This window comes from Strix uralensis, chromosome 10, assembly GCF_047716275.1.
Source record: "Strix uralensis isolate ZFMK-TIS-50842 chromosome 10, bStrUra1, whole genome shotgun sequence".
Classification (NCBI taxonomy): Eukaryota; Metazoa; Chordata; class Aves; order Strigiformes; family Strigidae; genus Strix; species Strix uralensis.
The window spans coordinates 5,742,786-5,760,507 of record NC_133981.1 but is presented as its reverse complement, the minus strand read 5'-3'; the positions used below and the strand labels follow the sequence as shown (position 1 = coordinate 5,760,507).

At 45.6% G+C, this 17,722-nt stretch overlaps 1 protein-coding gene across 4 annotated transcripts in view; it reads left to right on the top strand.

The window, feature by feature from the left end:
- Positions 1-17,722, top strand: part of CADPS (calcium dependent secretion activator) — a 221,290-nt gene that overhangs the window by 87,076 nt on the left and 116,492 nt on the right. The window lies entirely within an intron of this gene.

Below are 17,722 nucleotides of genomic sequence, written 5' to 3'. Positions count from 1 at the left end.
TCCTGCCACTAAGAATGGCACATAAGCCCTGACTGAGAAAAAGAAGTGTTAATGACAGGCTTATGTCTCTTGTAGCCATAGAGACATCAATTTGTGCCTATACGTAAGTACTCTGCTAAATAGGGATGGAGTTAAGCATGTGCTTAGATAAATACTTGTCTGAGTGTCTCTCTGAACTGGTGCCATCAGGTGTAGGTACATAATCTTGTCCTCACTGTCAGGGTTTCAGCAGTCCTACAAGAAAGGGAAACAGCTGGTGGGTATACTCTCTGGCAGCCGCAACCAGAGGTGGGAAAGAGGAGCTGGGGAAAGCTTCAGGTCACTCAGTTAAAGCTTTATCTGCCCTGGTCCAGTTCAAGGGCAGAATCTTGTTCTGTCCTCTTTGACCTGGTCCCAAAATCCCCAGCCTTTGCCCCATACTTGGCTTTTTTGTCTTACCCAGATGTTGTTATAAGCCTGCTAGTGGTGATTGGTCTGTGTTAATTTGGAGGTAGAAAATGATGAATGGCTTATTTCCTTTCTGATTTGTGGGATTAGTTAACTTGAAACACTATCTGTATGGATTTGAGGCAGTTTTACTCTGGTTCACTGCAGAGATTTCACTCTTAAATGAAATTCTCAGTGCACATCCTCACAGCAGACAACTGCCACGGTGATATGAAGCCTCCTCTGGCAGTGGGGAGCAGTGCTGTTGGGATATTCTCTCTCTGTTCCCATATCCCATTCCCTCCGAGTGACCAGTCCCCAGCGGCGTTTCACCAGGAGCTTCCCAAGCCCGTGGAAAGCCAAAAACACCCAGTGGCTGCGTTACAGGCGAGTGCATGAGCACTGCAGGCAAACAGTTCCAGACCGGCTGATGCAGGCAGGAGGAGAGCAGAGCCGAAAGCAGGCTGCCTTCCCTCAGTGGTTGTCCTCCCGCAGAGGCACAGAAACTGCTGATGCCTTGTGCCCTGCGCTGTACCAGAGGAGCAGGAATCTGCAGTAAGCGATTTAAAAACAATATTCCCAATCAGGGAAAGTGCTGCAGCCTGGCTTACTTTTCAAAACACTTCGAAATTTGCTTCAGAGGAGGAAGTAGGAGAGCTGTGCTTGGGAAGAAAATTTCCATAAGAACCTGCAATTGTCACTATTTTAGGTATTTTTATTGCTTCAGTGGAGAAAGTTGGGCTCTATTTAGGGGAAATTACTACTACCCATACTGAAAAGCACACTTCTGCTGGGTTATGTGTGCTTGTTTAGCTTAGTCTGTTCATCCCACTTTTGCTTAAAGGGTCTGTCTTCCCTTACGCAAGCCTTCTTGCTGTCAGCCGTAGGATCATTTATACAAGTGTTTTGAAAATAACGGCTGCAGGAGTGAGCTCTTTAATTGAGCGGGTCTTTTTATCATAATGAAATGTACAATGTCTGGGCATGAAGCCATCGGCCCTCAGGAAAATGCAGCCAACGCTGGATGCTGTGGCATGATACGAGTTATGCAAGTCCATCACACTCATCCTCTCTTTGCACTGGCTTTCTGTAGAGGTGCGAGTCAGGCTTGAAGTCTTCTGGGTTGCTCTAACACTTGGGCTAATACCTATGGAAATGCCTTAGGAGGGGAGTAGGTTTGACAGTTGCATTCCTTGAGGGTCCTGGGACTTTTTACTTCCAAAACCAAAGACCACTCAAGCCAAGGCTCTAGAATAACCTTCCACAGAAACCAGAGACCATCGCAGAAAGCTTGTTCTTTTTTCCTCTCTGCATTGGAAGTGCTTCTTTCACCTTGCTTCCCCTCCCAGACACAACAGCCCAGACATGGAAAACCAAAGCCCTATGAAAGCCATTTACTGCACTTAGATTCTCTTCTTCAGAAGAGAAGGAAAGAGAGAATGAACCAGATGTGACATGGTTGTCATGTTGTTTAATACAAGACTTGAAGACCCTCAGGTACTCCAGTGATGAGGGCAGTGATAGAAACATCTCAGAGAAGTCTTTGGTGCATTTTTGAGCTGCACTGCCTTGCAGACAGAAGATTTGTGGTCAGCCAAAACAGCCTTCTGGAGTGTCTCTTTAGATGCTGACGTTACTCTCACTGAGGTCATTCACACCGTGTTTGCTTGTGTAGTTTTTATCATAAGCAAAACACTCATTGATAAAGGAACTAGATCAGCAAAAACATGCTGGGCTGCTCTCCCGGGGAGCTCGCTCCCCAGGCATCCCAGGTTTTGTGTGCACTGGCAGGGGATGCTGCCTGGCCTGGGGGTGAGGAGCACACTGCGGGGATTTTGAGCCTCAGCACTATGGAAGTGTAAATACTGAAGCAGGTTACCCCTGTACATCCCAAAACTTATTATATCTTGGAGGCTCAAAAAATAGAAATGCAAGTAAAGTGCCTGTACTCAGATGATGTAGTGAATACACTTTTGGAAACAGGCAGTATTTTCTTAGATTAAACCACAAGTCTTCAAACTGTTTGAAATTCAGTTTTGCCATCATCTGGAGGCTCTATGGGCTACACAAGACTAAATTTTTCATAAATATCAGGGGAAAAAATTACACTTGAACAGTAAGGTTCACTGGAAGATTTCTCTTTTTTATGACTGCCCTGTGTCCTGGGGTGAAGAGTGTCACAAGGCCACATGACCTTGTAGGACATCTTTTTACCTAAGAATGACTTACAGAGTTGTTCACTGTATTCTCACGTGTCCATGAAATGCCAGCCCTCAGCTAAAACACCCTAGTCACAGCACACCAGTGGCAGTGGCTGCTTTTCAGCTCGATGCCATGCCAGGGGTGCTAACCTGGTCTCCTCACCCCTAATGGAAAAAGGCAATTTCCCAGCCAGTGAAGGATTTCCAGAAGCACTGTTTTAAGTCTGTGAGATTCACCTTTCATCTTCCCTGGTGCAAACCCAGCAGTTTTTGAGAATAAGATGTTTGAAGGCATCTTAGTGGCTTTGGAGCTTGAATCTTGTTTGTTGATCTTGAAGGAGGCAGGGTAGCATCAGGGTTAGCAGCCACGCATACCAAGTGATCAGATGAGTTGTGTGTGAGGAGTGTGGCTCTTGGGACAGCAGTAAATGCTGGTCTATTTCTTCTTGGGCTCCATGTTGGATTCCTGACATTTTAAGCCCAGTCCCTTCATGTGAGGATTATCTACCTCAGCGTGGGTTCAGAGGATGGCACAGTTCTAGAGGAAGCCAGACCTGAAATAGCAAGGGTTATTTCAGATCAGGCTAGCAGTGTATTATTAGTAGTGCTTTTGATAAGTTGTGTAAGAAAAAACCTTTGTATTATGCCTTAACCACAGATGCCTCTATGAAATGTCCCAAATCCCAGTGTGAGCAGGATTTTACTGCTTTCTGCGCTGAAACTGTATTCTTGCAGATCACTGAGGGGTTTATACTCCCCTCTTCCCTACATGTTGACCTGATGTCTGCCCTCTGCAAAGCACGGAGGAGCAAGGTGACTCTGCATGTCTCCAACATTGCCCTTCCAGGATCTATGTTAGTAATGCTGCGCCTGAGAACAGGGTTGACGAGGGGTCTGGGAATAGCACAAAAGGTCCAGCCATAACACCCCTGTCCTACGGCCTCTAAAGAGGCTACTGGATATATTTAAACAGTGACCTGTGCTTGTAGCAGCACTCACGGGCTATACCAGTGATTCATCTTATCATATTGCCTTTCTCTGACGTGAGCAGAACAGAAGAAAACAAAGACACCTACACAACAGCAAGGTCCTACATGCCTTGTGAATAAATGCTGTATATTCACCTAGACATATTTCAGCATGCAGATAAGTCTTGTTCTCCTCTGGCTCACAGTAGAGAAAATCAGGTGTACCTGCACTGAGCTCAGCTGAACCATTTGGGTTAGAAACAGTAAATAACTAGTGGAGGAACAATCTGGATCAACCTGTCTGGGCATTTTGGCATGCTCAAGAAGGGACGGAGGTGTGAGCTGCTCCTCTGACTCTGGAAGTGGCTTCATTTTGAGGTTATATATCCCCGCTTGCAGAGCAGCCTCTTCACTCCTAGTGCAAGGGTGGTGCAGTAGCTCAGACTATGAGAAATGAGGATGGAGCTTGTTATTTTTGAAAAAAAAAAGATCACTCTTTATTGCCTGGGGTTTTTTTCATGCAGTTTTCTTGAGCATGTGCTGTCAGGCAGTGCTGGAGAGAGCACACTCAAGGGGTCTCATCTGACTCCATGTCACTTCTTATGTTGTTTGCCATGACCAAGAACTTGGGCCTCATGCCCTCTCCAGAAATTCACTCTTGATAAAGTAATGTCCTTGGTAAACTTTTAAACCTCTCCATCTCTGTTTCCTTAGCCACTGCACTAAGAGACAGGGGTGCCCTGTTTTATCGTTGTGCTCGCTCCTGAGGCTGCTCCCTGATTTGCTTTCAAGGTGCTCTGACAGCTCAGCTGCTTATCTCTGCTGTGACAGGCTGCCCTTGTCCGGATCCCTACACCAAACCTCCAGGCTTATCACTCGACTAGGGTCTTCATTTCGAATCAGTGTGCCTCATCCATCAGCGCTTGCTGCCTGACCGTGAGGAGGAATTCCACAGCATCCTTCCTCAGCACCGTTCAGTCACTGTCTCCTCCTGGGAGATGGGCTCTGAGCAGCAAAGGGAGAAGACCTGCGGGAAGGGAGGCTGGCCAGCAGGGATGCCCTCTCTCCATTTGCAGAAGGGGAAGATCTCATCTTTTCATTCAGGAATCCCCTGCCTCAGGCCCTGGAGTTTGAAGTGATGCTCAGTGGCTTTGCACAGAGTAGGACCGTGATAAGAGCATTTTGTTGCAGTCAGTGTTTTGCTGCCACGGTTAGTTGGGAGATGTTGTGAACACATCCCATGGTGAAATGAGAAAGGTCCTTTCAAGGTGCATAGATTACAAATAAATACTCTGTATGCTGTAGAACTAACTTAACTCCACTAAACTAAAGGGGTTTGCACTGATGTGAGAGCAGAGTTTAGCCCATAATTCATGTTGTGCATCCCTCAGTACAGCTGTTGATGCCATGCCTAGTAGGTCTCTTCCATATGTGCAGATCTACAGTCCAGGAGGCTGGTCACCGCTCTCAGCATTGCTGTCCTGGCTGCTGTGACAGCCCTGTGGGCTCTGCAGACAGGCAGGAGAATCAGCTGCCTTAGGCTTCTTGGCATCACCTGGGTGCTCTGAGTCCTTGCTATGCTCAGAGCTGTTGCTGTGCTGCAGAGGCATCATACCATGGCAAAGCTCAGGCAGAAGACCTGCATGGCTACATGGTTTTAGGCAGTCATTTATATTTAGGTTTGCATGCCTAACTAAGCCCTGTGTAAGCAAAATTCATGATGCTGGATAAAAAACAAAGCAAAAGGAAATTTTAGGAGATAGCTGCTTTTTTTGCCTTTTTTTTCCTCCTCCTTCTTCTAGTTGGCTTCAGCATTAAATATAAGCTGTCTTAATTACCCAGACTGATTGGCTTGCCTTTCCAGTTGCATGATTTTGTTTCACAGCTGTGTAGATGTTTACAGCTCTTTTTCCTTAGGAAACCTTAAGGAGCCTTATGAATGTGTCAACGTAGGTGACTGAGCCCTAAGTACAGCTAGCATCAGTGTCTCAGAGCCGTGGGACTGTGCATGGCTTTGCACCTGAAAGGTTCCACTGTTAGTTCAGTTTGACCTGCTCTTCAAATCACCTTTTGTGTGTGTGATAATATTTCCATAATGCCTCTGAGAAATATGCTATGAAATTCCCATTTTTAAAAGTGTAGGCTGTGGACAAGTCATTAAGCACAGCAAAAAATGCACTAAAAAGTTATTACCCAGGTGCAAGCGTGTGATCTATTATGGGAAGTCTTCGTGCAAGTGGTTTAGTGGCCTTTTTAATTAGTAATTCAGAACCTTTTCTGACACTTCCTTGTAGCTTCACTGCAGGAATGATTCTTACACGGCTCAGCTGCTGCCCTGGGGACCATGAGGGGACAAAAAGCCTGCTATAGATTAAACAGCTGAGTTTTTCCCCAGAATAAAGGCAAGGCCCTATAGGGATTCCCTTACCTCAAGTACCGCTCAGACAGCCACACTGCTGTGGTGCAGCCTCCTGGACAGCAGCACGATAGTCTGCTGGGACTGCAGCTGGTGATCCCAGGTACTGTCCCACTCCCAAAGGTCTCATGTGCAGCCCCTCCTCTCTCCTCTGCTATAAATGTTACTCTAGAAACTGTGCTGAAGAGCAAGGAAAGCTTGTTTCTATAGACTTACCTCTTGTAGTTGGGTTCTCTGGTATCAAGTAAGTGCAAGCTCTGGCTGTGTTTCCCCTGACCTTTAGAGCATACATAGCATTGCTTTTGCATGGATTCTCTGGTGTCTAGTGAGGGTTGAGCTCATGCACCTTCTCTTTCACAGATGAATGTCTCTCTTTTCTTGCCAGTTGTCTAATTTCTTGAGTGTTCCTGTGCACTTGGGAATTATGTATTCCTGTGATAGCGCATACACTCAAATTTAAGTATTCCAGAAGGTGTGATGATGCCCAAGGCGATTTTCATTGACACCCGTCTGCTTCATCACTCCTATGCATGGAACCTTAAGATGGGACAGTAAAGCCCAAAAGGACACTGAAATGAGATTGAGATTCAGTGATCTGAAATAGTGCTAAATTAAGAGGAGGGCTGCAAAACAGAAGTCCTGAAATACGTTCAGTTCAGTCTTCTTATTTAATGCTGATGGTTGGTGTTTTAAAAAAAATTAAGCCATGCCTTAGTGCAAGTTCTGCACGTCACTTGCTGAGGGAAAGGCAGGGGATGAGACATGTGAAAAGTTCCCAGTTGTTGGTTTATTTATTAAGTGTTGTGTACAAGTAGTGCACATTATTTTTTAATGAGGGGTACTGCTATTGCTGGTTGCAAAGCAGCATAGGGAGATAGAGAGCATGCTTTAAAGAATTGGTACTGTGCCTACTCCTGCCTGGACAGAGCTCTGGAAGAGGGAATGGTTAAATAAGAAGGCCAACCTTGACAGTGATTTCTCAACATTTTAGTTGTCCTTTCTGTGAAATGAAGGTAGAGAGGCCCATTGCCTTTGTGAACAACCTAAGTCTCCCAATGAACAGCAGCACAATGTGTGAAAGCACTTAAAGGGAGCTATGTACTGTTGTCACTACATGGGCAAAGAAGACCAGACATGCTCGTGAAGAGAGGAGCTTGCAAACGTGGCAGGACTGCAGAGAGACATGGCAGGGTTTTCTTGAATTCCTTCCAGAGTAACTCCAAGGTGTTTCAGATTGAAAAAATCCATGAAAAGCAGGACACAGCACACAGGAGTGTCTCGCCTGGCTCACCGGTCTTTCAGACCTTTGCCAAAAGGCCTTGTAGGCAAATAAAGCTGAGAGCATCTGCAGCAACACCCACTTCATGGCTTAGAGGAGGTGAGAAGGGGGATCCCAGCAGCTGCACACAGCCACTGGAGCTGTGGGATCCATCAGGATGTGGGAAGAGGGCTCACGAGCCCCTTACGGTTGCTGAAGGGGAGGATGAAGTCCTACAAGTCAGGGGTTGCTGAGCCCTGCTACCATTGTCAGGCCAGAGACACAAAATGCATGTCTAGGGACAGATCTCCCACCAAACAAAGGACGTGGTGTTAGCATATTTGTTCTAGCTCTTCTCAGTGGCTGTGTGTCCCTGGGCCAGTGCCTGACTCAGTCCTTACTTTGGGTTTCCTGTCCATGAAACTAGAGCAATGCTTCTATTCCACAACAGTCGTGACTGCGTTGGCTGGGTGGGCATCATCTGCTGGAAGTGCCCACTCATCCCCACTGACCCAGGAGCTGCCAGGATGACTTCACTTCTAGCTGTCAGAAGTTAGACAAGACAAGCCCCATCCCAAGTGTCTGGCTGGATCTCGGCTTCCTATCCTGGGTCCAGGCTTAGAAGAATATAGGACAGCAAAAATGTGAGTGGTAGCTCAAGAAGAGACAGTCTCACACCTCTTGTTTCTCTCTTTAGCTGGTTTTGGAAGGGTACCTTGTGCCTTTTTCTGCTGTGTTCAAATTTAGGAAATATTTCACTGCTCTCCTCTACTGAATTTTATAAAGAAGGGTCTAGACTATGTTGACACAAAACCAGTATCCTGTACTTTCAGGCAGAGGATTTCTCTCTCCTTTTCCATGGTCTGTGCTTGTAAGACACTGAGATTCTGTAAAGCAGGCAGTGCGTGGCCTTAGTAAGTCTAAATCGTAACCAGGCCTTAACTAGCTGCAGGGCTCCCCTTTGCAGTTGTGTTTTCTTCCAGAGTGATAAGATTTGGTAGAAGCAATTAACCACATCTGAATTAAATAATTGTTCTGTGAAATGAACGGCTCTGTGGCTGGTTCAGTGGAGCGTCTTTGGCCAAAGGAAACTTTGGTTAGCATGTGCATGGCGTTGCAGTCGCCTTATACAAGAAGTGGTAACAACCACAGATAATAAATGCACACAGACCTATTTCATGAATGAAACTCTAACTCCTGCTGTATCGAAAGCAGATACACTGATTAAGCACATACAGTAGGCAGCCCATGTAAAAGCAATTATTCTTTCAGTTCAGACCTCCCAGTAAAAGGTTGCTGGGCTTACATTTCCATTTCCTCCTGCTGAGCTTTTCTCCCCTAATTGTAATATCATAGTATTAAGCGAGAGCACAGGGCATTTGAAAAGCAGTCGTCATTTAAATCATGCTAAGTAATCACGCTACTTAGTTTCCCTGTTAATACCCCGAAGATTGTGGTGAATAGCATTGCCATAAATCCTCATCCAAACCAGCCACGGGATTTCTGCAGCAGAGCACAGCCTGGGGTGAAACAGGCAGGGAGGAGTGTGTGGTCCTGGGCACAGGAGGTGAGGCTGGGCTGGGTACAGGCATGGCAGAGGGACATCTCTGGGGCAGGAATGCCATCTCGTGGCCGTAAATAGCTATTATGTGATTAAATCTACCTCCCATCCCTTCTTACAACTTCCCCATAACGCTTACCCTGTGTATCAGCTATGCTTAGGAAACACTTCATACTGAAATCAAGCTCTGCATTTTCTGTATAGCAAAGATCATCCTTTTTTGGGTTCCTAAAGCTGTGCCGTCGGCCTCAGCAGCTCCTCTTGGCTGCAGTGCCCTGGCAGCCGAGTGACACAGTGCTGGCACGGGAACAGGGTCTGCGGGGACTGTGTGTGAGCCACAAGCAGATCAAGAGCAGACCTTCACAGGCTTTGCTTTGCTGCAGTCTCTGTCAGCTTTACCCTATTCCTTCTGCACCTTGCACACTCAGACGCAGATGTGATGCTCTCCTAGACATATTTCTCTCTCAGCCGGCAGTCATAGTGTTGCCGTAGCCAGTTTGAGGATGTGGGAGTTGCAGCTCCTGGAGAGAGATGGTGCCTTTTTTCAGCTGTCTGGTACTGCTGGCTGCATGATGTTAAGCAAGATGGTGTCTGCGTTGCATGACACTTACATTGTGTCTCAGAGCCGTGGGAACAAAAAATGTGCAGTCCATGAAATGCTGGAGGTTGGAAGACATCCTTAGCTGCTCCTAGGAGGAGACCAGTCCTTAGGGACGTGCTGTCTCTGCTCCCCTTTTGGATAACACCATAGTGCTTTCTGCAGAGTAAACAAACCCAAAGCTTTTTCCTTTTGTAAACAAAAGAATTGCTAATGGTGCTTTTTTTTTTTTAGCAGAGGGAGTGTTATATGCTCGGAATTAGGACGTCACGGGAAATGATGCATACATGATGCAGTCCTTGGGTTATCCCATCAGAGCAGACGTCAGTGCTCCAGGCAGAGACGTGGCCTCACTCAGCATTAGGTAGCTCCAGGGAAGGCAGGTACAGCCACGGCTGCTGGCCAGTGCGTGCGGGGATGCTGGCTTCTTGGTCACCTGCACAGTAGCTGCATCGGTGAAAGCAGGTTTTACTGTCGCTGTGAAGTCTGCGCAGGAAAGTCTGAGAGGAATCAAATCTGTTTGTGCTGTCACTCCCACTTCAGCTCGGCTTCTTCCGAGGGGATGGGACTGAAAGGCTGTTCTGTCAGCAGAAAGGGAGGACAGGAAACAAATGGGAACAAAAATAGGCCGTGTTGTCAATCTGTCTGATGACTTTGGTTATCCTGTTCTGAAGGTGAGTAAACACATAGAACTTTTAGCGTGGGAGGAATCCCAGAGGAGGCTTAGCAGCTCTTGGGAGTCAAGCCGTGTTACAGATGCAAACCGTTCTCAATCCGTTTCTACAGGCAGAGTGGAAAGGTACCTTTCTTAGCACCTGACTTGTAGTTCCTAGCCCAGGACATTTTCGTATGAGCAGAAACATAGAACGTTCTCCGCATCTCTACATACTCTTTGAGATTTTCATTTCAGATCTGGTTTTTGTGCACCTGTGGCAGCCACCTCCAGCACCCCTCTTTAGCAGTGAAAAGACATGGGCGCTTCTAAGGTAGGCTTTATTTCATCTGCTTCCTGTCTCCAAACTGGGATGAGGCAAATTAAGGCCTAACTCCGCTGATCTCTCCTCCTTACAATAGCAGGAGCCCAAGGCAGGTGACATAGGCACATGTACGTAGTAGTACAGTCCCATAAATTTGTGTTTATCCACAGTTGTGATCAGTCTGTTGTCTCAGCATCCTCTCCTAACAGCTAAAGATCAAATCCTTTCCTTGGAGCCATAGTTCCATTTGAGGCCCTCTGTGGCATGTGAAATCCAAACTCAGTCCCACAAAAACCACCAAACAGATTAAATGACTTGCTGTTTTGCTGGTGGATGGCTGCTGCTGGTGGGAGGAACTGACACCTCCTGTACTTCACCACAGTATGATGCACTCACTGAACGCTGCAGAGCAGGCAGCACACACTTTCCTCTTTTTTTGGTGTCTTTACTCAGCACCTTATTTTGTTTCTGACTAAATCATTTTTTATCTTTCAATAATGATATCTCTTGAGATGGTGCATTTCCCACTAGGTTATGTTCCTTAGAAGAACTCAGCTGATCTCAATCGAGGTTTGTAGTCATACTGCAGTAAGTCACAAACCAGTTTGTAACTGTCCCCCACCCAGTATCCCCAAACTGGCTGTCGTTTACGGCATTCTCCCACTGAAACAGAGTTGTGCATGGAACTGCACCCCAGGGGTCTCCAGCTGTGTGACCCAGCCTGTGGGTTTTCTTGGAGAGCCTATAAAAAAGCCTGAATTACTCTGTCACCTTTGGATTTTTTCAGATCCCAAAGACACAAACCAAAAACCTATTATCCATTGCTGTTACCCACGAGAGTTACAAAAAAATACATGTTTTCCCAAAGGCTTTGGGATGTCCTATTACTTTATATTATGGCTTTGTGACCCAGCTGGTGCAGGTGTTAGCACCTGCCTCCACCACATGTCATGGACACATCGTGCTGTCAAATCCCCTGCCAGGTCAGTGCCTCATCGACACTGCTCACAAAGAGGAACGAGCTGTTTGCTCTCCCAGCTCCTGCTTATGAAGGGCTCACCACATGGGCAGCATTGTCTCATTTATGTCATTCCTAGAAGTTCACAAATACCCATTTCTGAAAATGAAGCAAGCATTTTCATCCTGGTGGAATTAATGCCATCCCTGCATCAGGTTTTGCTGTTGAGCTGAGTAGGTCTGTGTACGCTCCATTATAATGAACTGCAGCCTCAGAGTGTGGGCAAGGGCAGTTCAGAAAGATCACCAATAACCATAATCTTGGTCATTGACCTCTATTTCATGTTTTTGAATGGCTGGTATACATAAAGCATTAGAGAATATAACAAAAAGCTTTCCTGTATGCTTCTTCACATACAGTTAACTGTTAAACACGTTTAAAAATGGTTTATTTTCCTCCTTGCTTGTATCTCCAGAATATATAAAAAAGAAACAACTCGGTGCCTCGTGTGCTTCTTCTCTAACTTTGTTTTTCCCAGTGCTCAAGCTTTGGACATAGATGATTATGACCCAAGATTTAAGGCTGTTTCCTGGAAAGGTGTCTTCTGGAAGGGGAGGAGTACCCACTCCTCCAAAAACAAAGAAAACCACCACTGGTTAGGCAGGATTTCTGGAAGAACTAAATCAAGACTGTACGTGGCATTTCAGTCTCCCAGCGATGAAGCGGGATCAGACCTCTCCATCCTCAGAGCAGGATCCAGCTCCAGCAGGCACCATGCTGGGCACTGCAGTAAACCAAGAAACCAAGGCTGGATTAAAAACATCATGCTACACGAGGTGAAGCAACGACCCAGAAAAAGGTGACTTTGCTGACACGTGTTTCCTCAAAAAACAGGCAGTGTCTATCAGGCTGCTGTCTGTGCCACCCTCTCGATGAGCTTCCCTTCACCAGCTGGCTTGCTTTGGAGACTGAACTACAAATACAGCAGGAGGGACACAGACACGCTGCTGTGGGTGCCAGGAGAGAAGAGGTGAGGAACGTGGATGAAGAGAAGCGCATGAAGCACGACCCTTTGCTGCCTGCACTGGCAGTGCACGAGGGAGACAGCTGGACTGGCCAGTCATGTTCTCACCAGATCCCATTCTGACAGCAGAGGACAGCAAGTGAGGTTAAGCTGGCCTTGCAAATTTTGTCCCAGACATGGTCACATCTATTAAAGGCCTTTCAGATGGACCTCCCTGCCTGTGTACAGAACCAGCTTGGCTGCTGCAGGAAGGCAGGTGGCACTGGGTGCTGGTTTAGGTGGCTGTGCCCCTGCAGGGATGGAGACAACTGCCCACTGTGTCCTGCATTCCCAAGGATGTCCTCTTGGCCTGAGAGGGGACATGCATTGCTGCTGATTTGGTTACCTTTGAGAAGCAATACTGAGCCAGGTGGCTCAAAAAACTAGTGCAAATCTGACCAACAGGCAGACTGGGATCTCCCTGGCTGAGGAGCAGTTTTGTGGAAAGACACCTGGAGGTCTTGGTGGACAACAAGCTCAATATGAGTGAACAGTGTGCTGCAGCAGCAAAGAAAGCTACAGGATGCTGGGTTGCATCAACAAGGGCATCACCAGCAGAGATAAAGAAGTCATTACCCCACTCTAATCAGCACTTCCACATCTGGAATACTGTGTTCAGTTTTGGTCCCTGCTATACAAAAAAAGCTGTGGACAGGTTGGAGAGGGTCCAGAGGAGGGCTACAAAGATGATCAAGGGCCTGGGAAGCCTGCCATGTGAGGAAATGCTGAGAGAATTGCGTTTGTTCAGCCTTCAGAAGAGAAGCCTTAGGGGAGACCTTATCACCATGTTCCAGTATTTAAAGGGTGGCTACAAAGAAGATGGAGACTCCCTTTTTACAAGGAGTCACATGGAAAAGATGAGGGGTAATGGGTGCAAGTTACTCCTGGGGAGATTCCAATAGGACACAAGAGGAAAATTTTTCACAAGGAGAACAATCGGCCACTGGAATAATCTCCCCCGGGAAGTGGGGGATTCCCCAACATTGGACATTTTTAAGATTCAGCTGGACAGGGAGCTGGGCCATCTCATCTAGACCATGTTTTTGCCAAGAAAGATTGGACCAGTTGATCCTTGAGGTCCCTTCCAACCTGATATTCTATGATTATCCTGCAAGACTTTTTTACTTAAGCGGCAAAATTGTGGGAACAAGGCAGAAGGGCAGCATCTCCTGTAGAGAGATGCCGTGTCCCAGGATACTGTTGTGTATGTTGCACCTCATGGACCTGGAGTGAACCCACAGAGGGAAGAGCGTAGCTCTCCTTTGATACACATTTTTACTTTTATTTTCTGATTTTTTTTTTTTCATGTTCATTCCATGCAAGCTGGTAAGCAAATCCATTTCAATAAATATATCTGGAGAGGAGAAAAGGTGTCCTCTGGCAGTTTTGAAGCCCATGAGAACAGGCCATAGATCACGTTTAAATGTCAACCCTGTCGCAAGCACGTCACTCTGCAGCTGCTCCCACGTTAGCCTCCTGACAGGCCGAGCTGGTTACCAGGGCTGATTCATGGGCCAGTGATATAATTCAGTTGCACTTGTTCTTTATTTATAGAAATCACAGGCATCAATGTTCTGGCTAGATCAAGTTACAAGAGCAATGATGGAAGAAGGGTTATTCTTTCAACTTAGGCAGGGGCTAAGCAGACTTGCTGGAGACCACAGTACATGAATGATTGAATTTAATGCATTTTCCTGGGTATTAACATGTATGTTCACTTTTGGGAAGGTCATGGGTGCTAAAATTTCCTTTAGAGGAACTTACACAGTAGAGGTGAATAGAAATAACTAAGTCAGTGTCTCTCAAGAACAGCCAAGAAAATCATAGATTAGGCCACATAAGTGGGATATCACAGAGAAGAGCAGCTGGAGTCAGAGACCCTGCTGCCTGGTTTCATGTGATACGAGAGTGCAGTCAGGACAAGGACCCTTGCAGGGTTTTGCTCAAGCCTTATTTATATCCCAAATAGTTTTTTAATTGCACATTGTAGCATAGCAGTGCCGTGGCATTTGCATGATTTTGTCTTTTTTGGCTATGTAGTAATTTTAACTTTGTAATTGCTGTGTCTGCATTTTGGTAGCACTCAGAAGCTACAACCAAAGATCAGGATGTAAAGCACTTCACATCTGTAGGATGAAGACAGTTGTTCCTGCAGTGACCATATGGCAGGGATGGTTAAGAGTTTGGTACAACAGCAAGGTGAGGAGCCTAGGTGGTCTTACTTGTTTTGTCCATAATTTGGGAAGGGCTGAGTAGCATCAACCTGAAGGTTTGCCAGATCACCAGTGTGTTGCTTGAAACAGCTGACAGCAGCTTGGTCTGAGCAGCCTGGCACCTGCATCAGCAATGGCATTGCTTCCCTCTGTGTGCCAGTAAGGGCAGTGCCTGTGAGAGCTCCCAAACACTCCTGAAATCAGACAGGTAAGCCCATCCTTCAAGTGCTCCACATTAGACGAACCCATGGAGGTGGCAGGTGGCAAGGCTGACCTTTGTCCCTTGTTGTCCACTCATGCCCTCTGGATATGTGTAATTTTGTTTTATTCAGAAAAAAATCTCAGCACTTTAGGCTATTTGATTAGTAACTGTGAGGGCACCTCTAGGTGAATCCATAGACACAAAGTCTACAGTGACGATCTACTTATTTTGCTTGTAAAAGGTAAAACAAGGGCCTGTATTTGTCAAGTTAGCACCTGGGACATATCTCATTCTCTGGCTCTTTGCAGCCAGAAGACTTTAGCTACTCATCCTAAATTTGATGTCTAACTAGAAACCCTGGAGACACAAGTAGATCTAGTGGAACGGCAGAGATGCCATAATTCTAGCAAAGTCCCTATGCATCGCAGCATTTCTGGGTCAGCTCCAGGCTTTGGGGTACACTGGGCAATAACAAATGCTGGGCTGAGGGTTTCAGGTGGGATTCAGATAGTTAACATGGTCCTAACTGAGAAAGTAGTGACAGGATCTTTCTGCTTGTATACTTCTTTTCTGTGGTGTGTATATATCTATATCTGTATCTCTCCTTTTGACCAGAATGACATTATTTGTCCTCGTTTGCAGATGTGTTATTTCTTCGAAGTGTCAGCATGAGCTCTGTGATGTGGGGACAAGATAGCGTGGCTACTTCACAGGATTTGTTCAGAACGGGTCCCAGGGCACTTTCCCAACAAATAAACCCCTGTAGTGATAACCTGCTTAATTATTAAATATGGCAGTGAAACTATTACATTGTTAGTCCCTCAGAAGATCCTAATACCTAACTACTGTCCAGAGCTAATTTTCTGAACAATAATTTAATACACAGCACAGATAAACTGCGTACTTAGACTGAATACAAATGATGTTTCAGTGACATGAATTATGGCCTTATGCTGAGCATCACTATGGCAACTAATGACATCACCGCAGGCTTCAACCTGCACAAAACCCAACTTCTGAGGGTCTCTATTTGTTGGCGCGGATCTTTTCAGTGCTTTTGGGGGTATGAATATGTAAGCACCACAGTGTTGTCAAGGGTTTGCTATGTATGTTTACTGTCATTTGAAACATTTTTTCCCTTTGTGGTTAATGTTGTTCTCATGAAGGAAACCTAATGAAAATTACTGTTTGTATTTGGTTAGTAACATTTGTTGATAACATATGGTCTGGGAATGCTTCAGCAAATAAGAGCTTTTTAATAGTAAACAGAGATATGAGTTCTATAAAGCAGATGCTGTCAAAATACACGGCGTAAGGTTGGATATTCTCTTACTTTTGCCTCTTACCCAAAGCGAGATTATCTTCCTACATTCCCTGCTGGTGACAATGCAGGTTTTTAAGAGAGAAAATAAAACCTGTGACCTGAAGCTGCAATTAGAAAATAATGCTGTTTCCTGATTCTTATGCTTAGAACGTTTATTAGGTAGCTGATGGCTCACACATAAAAAAGGTATAATATTGAGGATCTGTCCAGACCTGTAGTGCTGTAGATAATTTATGCCAAACCTCTCCTCTCTGGCACTGGTGGCAGTTTAATGCACTGTCATAAAAGGTGAAACATGTGGAACAGTGACACTGGAGGAGAAAACTTCAGAGCAAAGCTGACAAAGAAACTGAGTTCGTTAATCAGCTCTGCGCTGAACACGCTCATCTGCTAAGCTCAGTTGGACAAGATTTGCTCAGTGGAGAGCCAAGTGTAAACCCATACTCCTAGTGCACAGGAGGGAGTAAATTATTTTTCCCGTTGACTTTCTAAGTGCAAAATCTGCTGTTTGGTATGTGTGTTTGAAGAACATCTAGTTGCTGGTCCACATGTCACCTGAGCCTTCTCCCAGTCATTTCAAGGGAACTGCCTTTTGTCAGCAGAGGATCTAGTTTGACAGTGTAAAATGAGAAAGTGTCATTAGTAGCGTGAGGGTGATTAGAAGTGGTTACTGAGATATGGTATAATCTCTCATCTGACTTGCAGTATTCTAGGTTGCAGTGTGTGTTACATCTCATCACTTGGAGGTGTTGCTCACAGCGTGCTCTTGGTTTCTTTTAGTTTACAAAAAGCACCTTGTCTGTGATTATTCTTCAAGCTTGCTTGTACACTTTGCATGAGTTTTGAAGTGTGGTGAATTTTCAGGGTCTCTGGGAATAACACAGAAATCTAGCTCACAATGAATTGTAAAAAAAGACAAAGAGAACAAAAAACAAAGTAAAAAGAGCAGGTTTTATCTGCTAGTTTCAGGTTGGACCTCTGCATGATCAGATGTTTGGGAGTATCCTCCTTGCAGTGGTGCACTCTTCCCCAGTCCTCCCTCTGCCCTTCATCTTTGGCTGAGCTGTTCTCTGCTAGCAAGGGCAAGTGCAGTTTTAGCAGTGCTTTGCTTAGCTTTGTCTGGAAGTTTCTGTCTGGCTTTATTTTAATAAGTTTCTAACTTTCTAAGCTGTAGAAGCAAGCCTTGAAACACAGTTGTGAAGTCTCAAACATAAAAGCATCATGACTTTTTACCCCTTAGTGTAGAAGGTATTCTCTTCTCTGCTACTGTCAAAATTGTTTAAAGCTTACAAATAGGCATTAGTTCAAGTTCCACTTAATTTTTGTTACCTGACCCTCTTTGGTCTATGCCTGTTTGCCGGAGGGGAGTGTTTTCCTGTATCTCAAAAACCTTAGCACAGGTGAGTAATTTGACGTGTTGGTGTGGGTGGCACCACTTGTGCAGGCTCTTCATGAGCCTGTTTGAAAAGCCATGTCCCTTAGGATGTTGAACAGACTTGGTGTTTCACAAGTTTCTTTTCCCTGCGATCTCTCTAAATCAAAGCTGATTGCTGTATG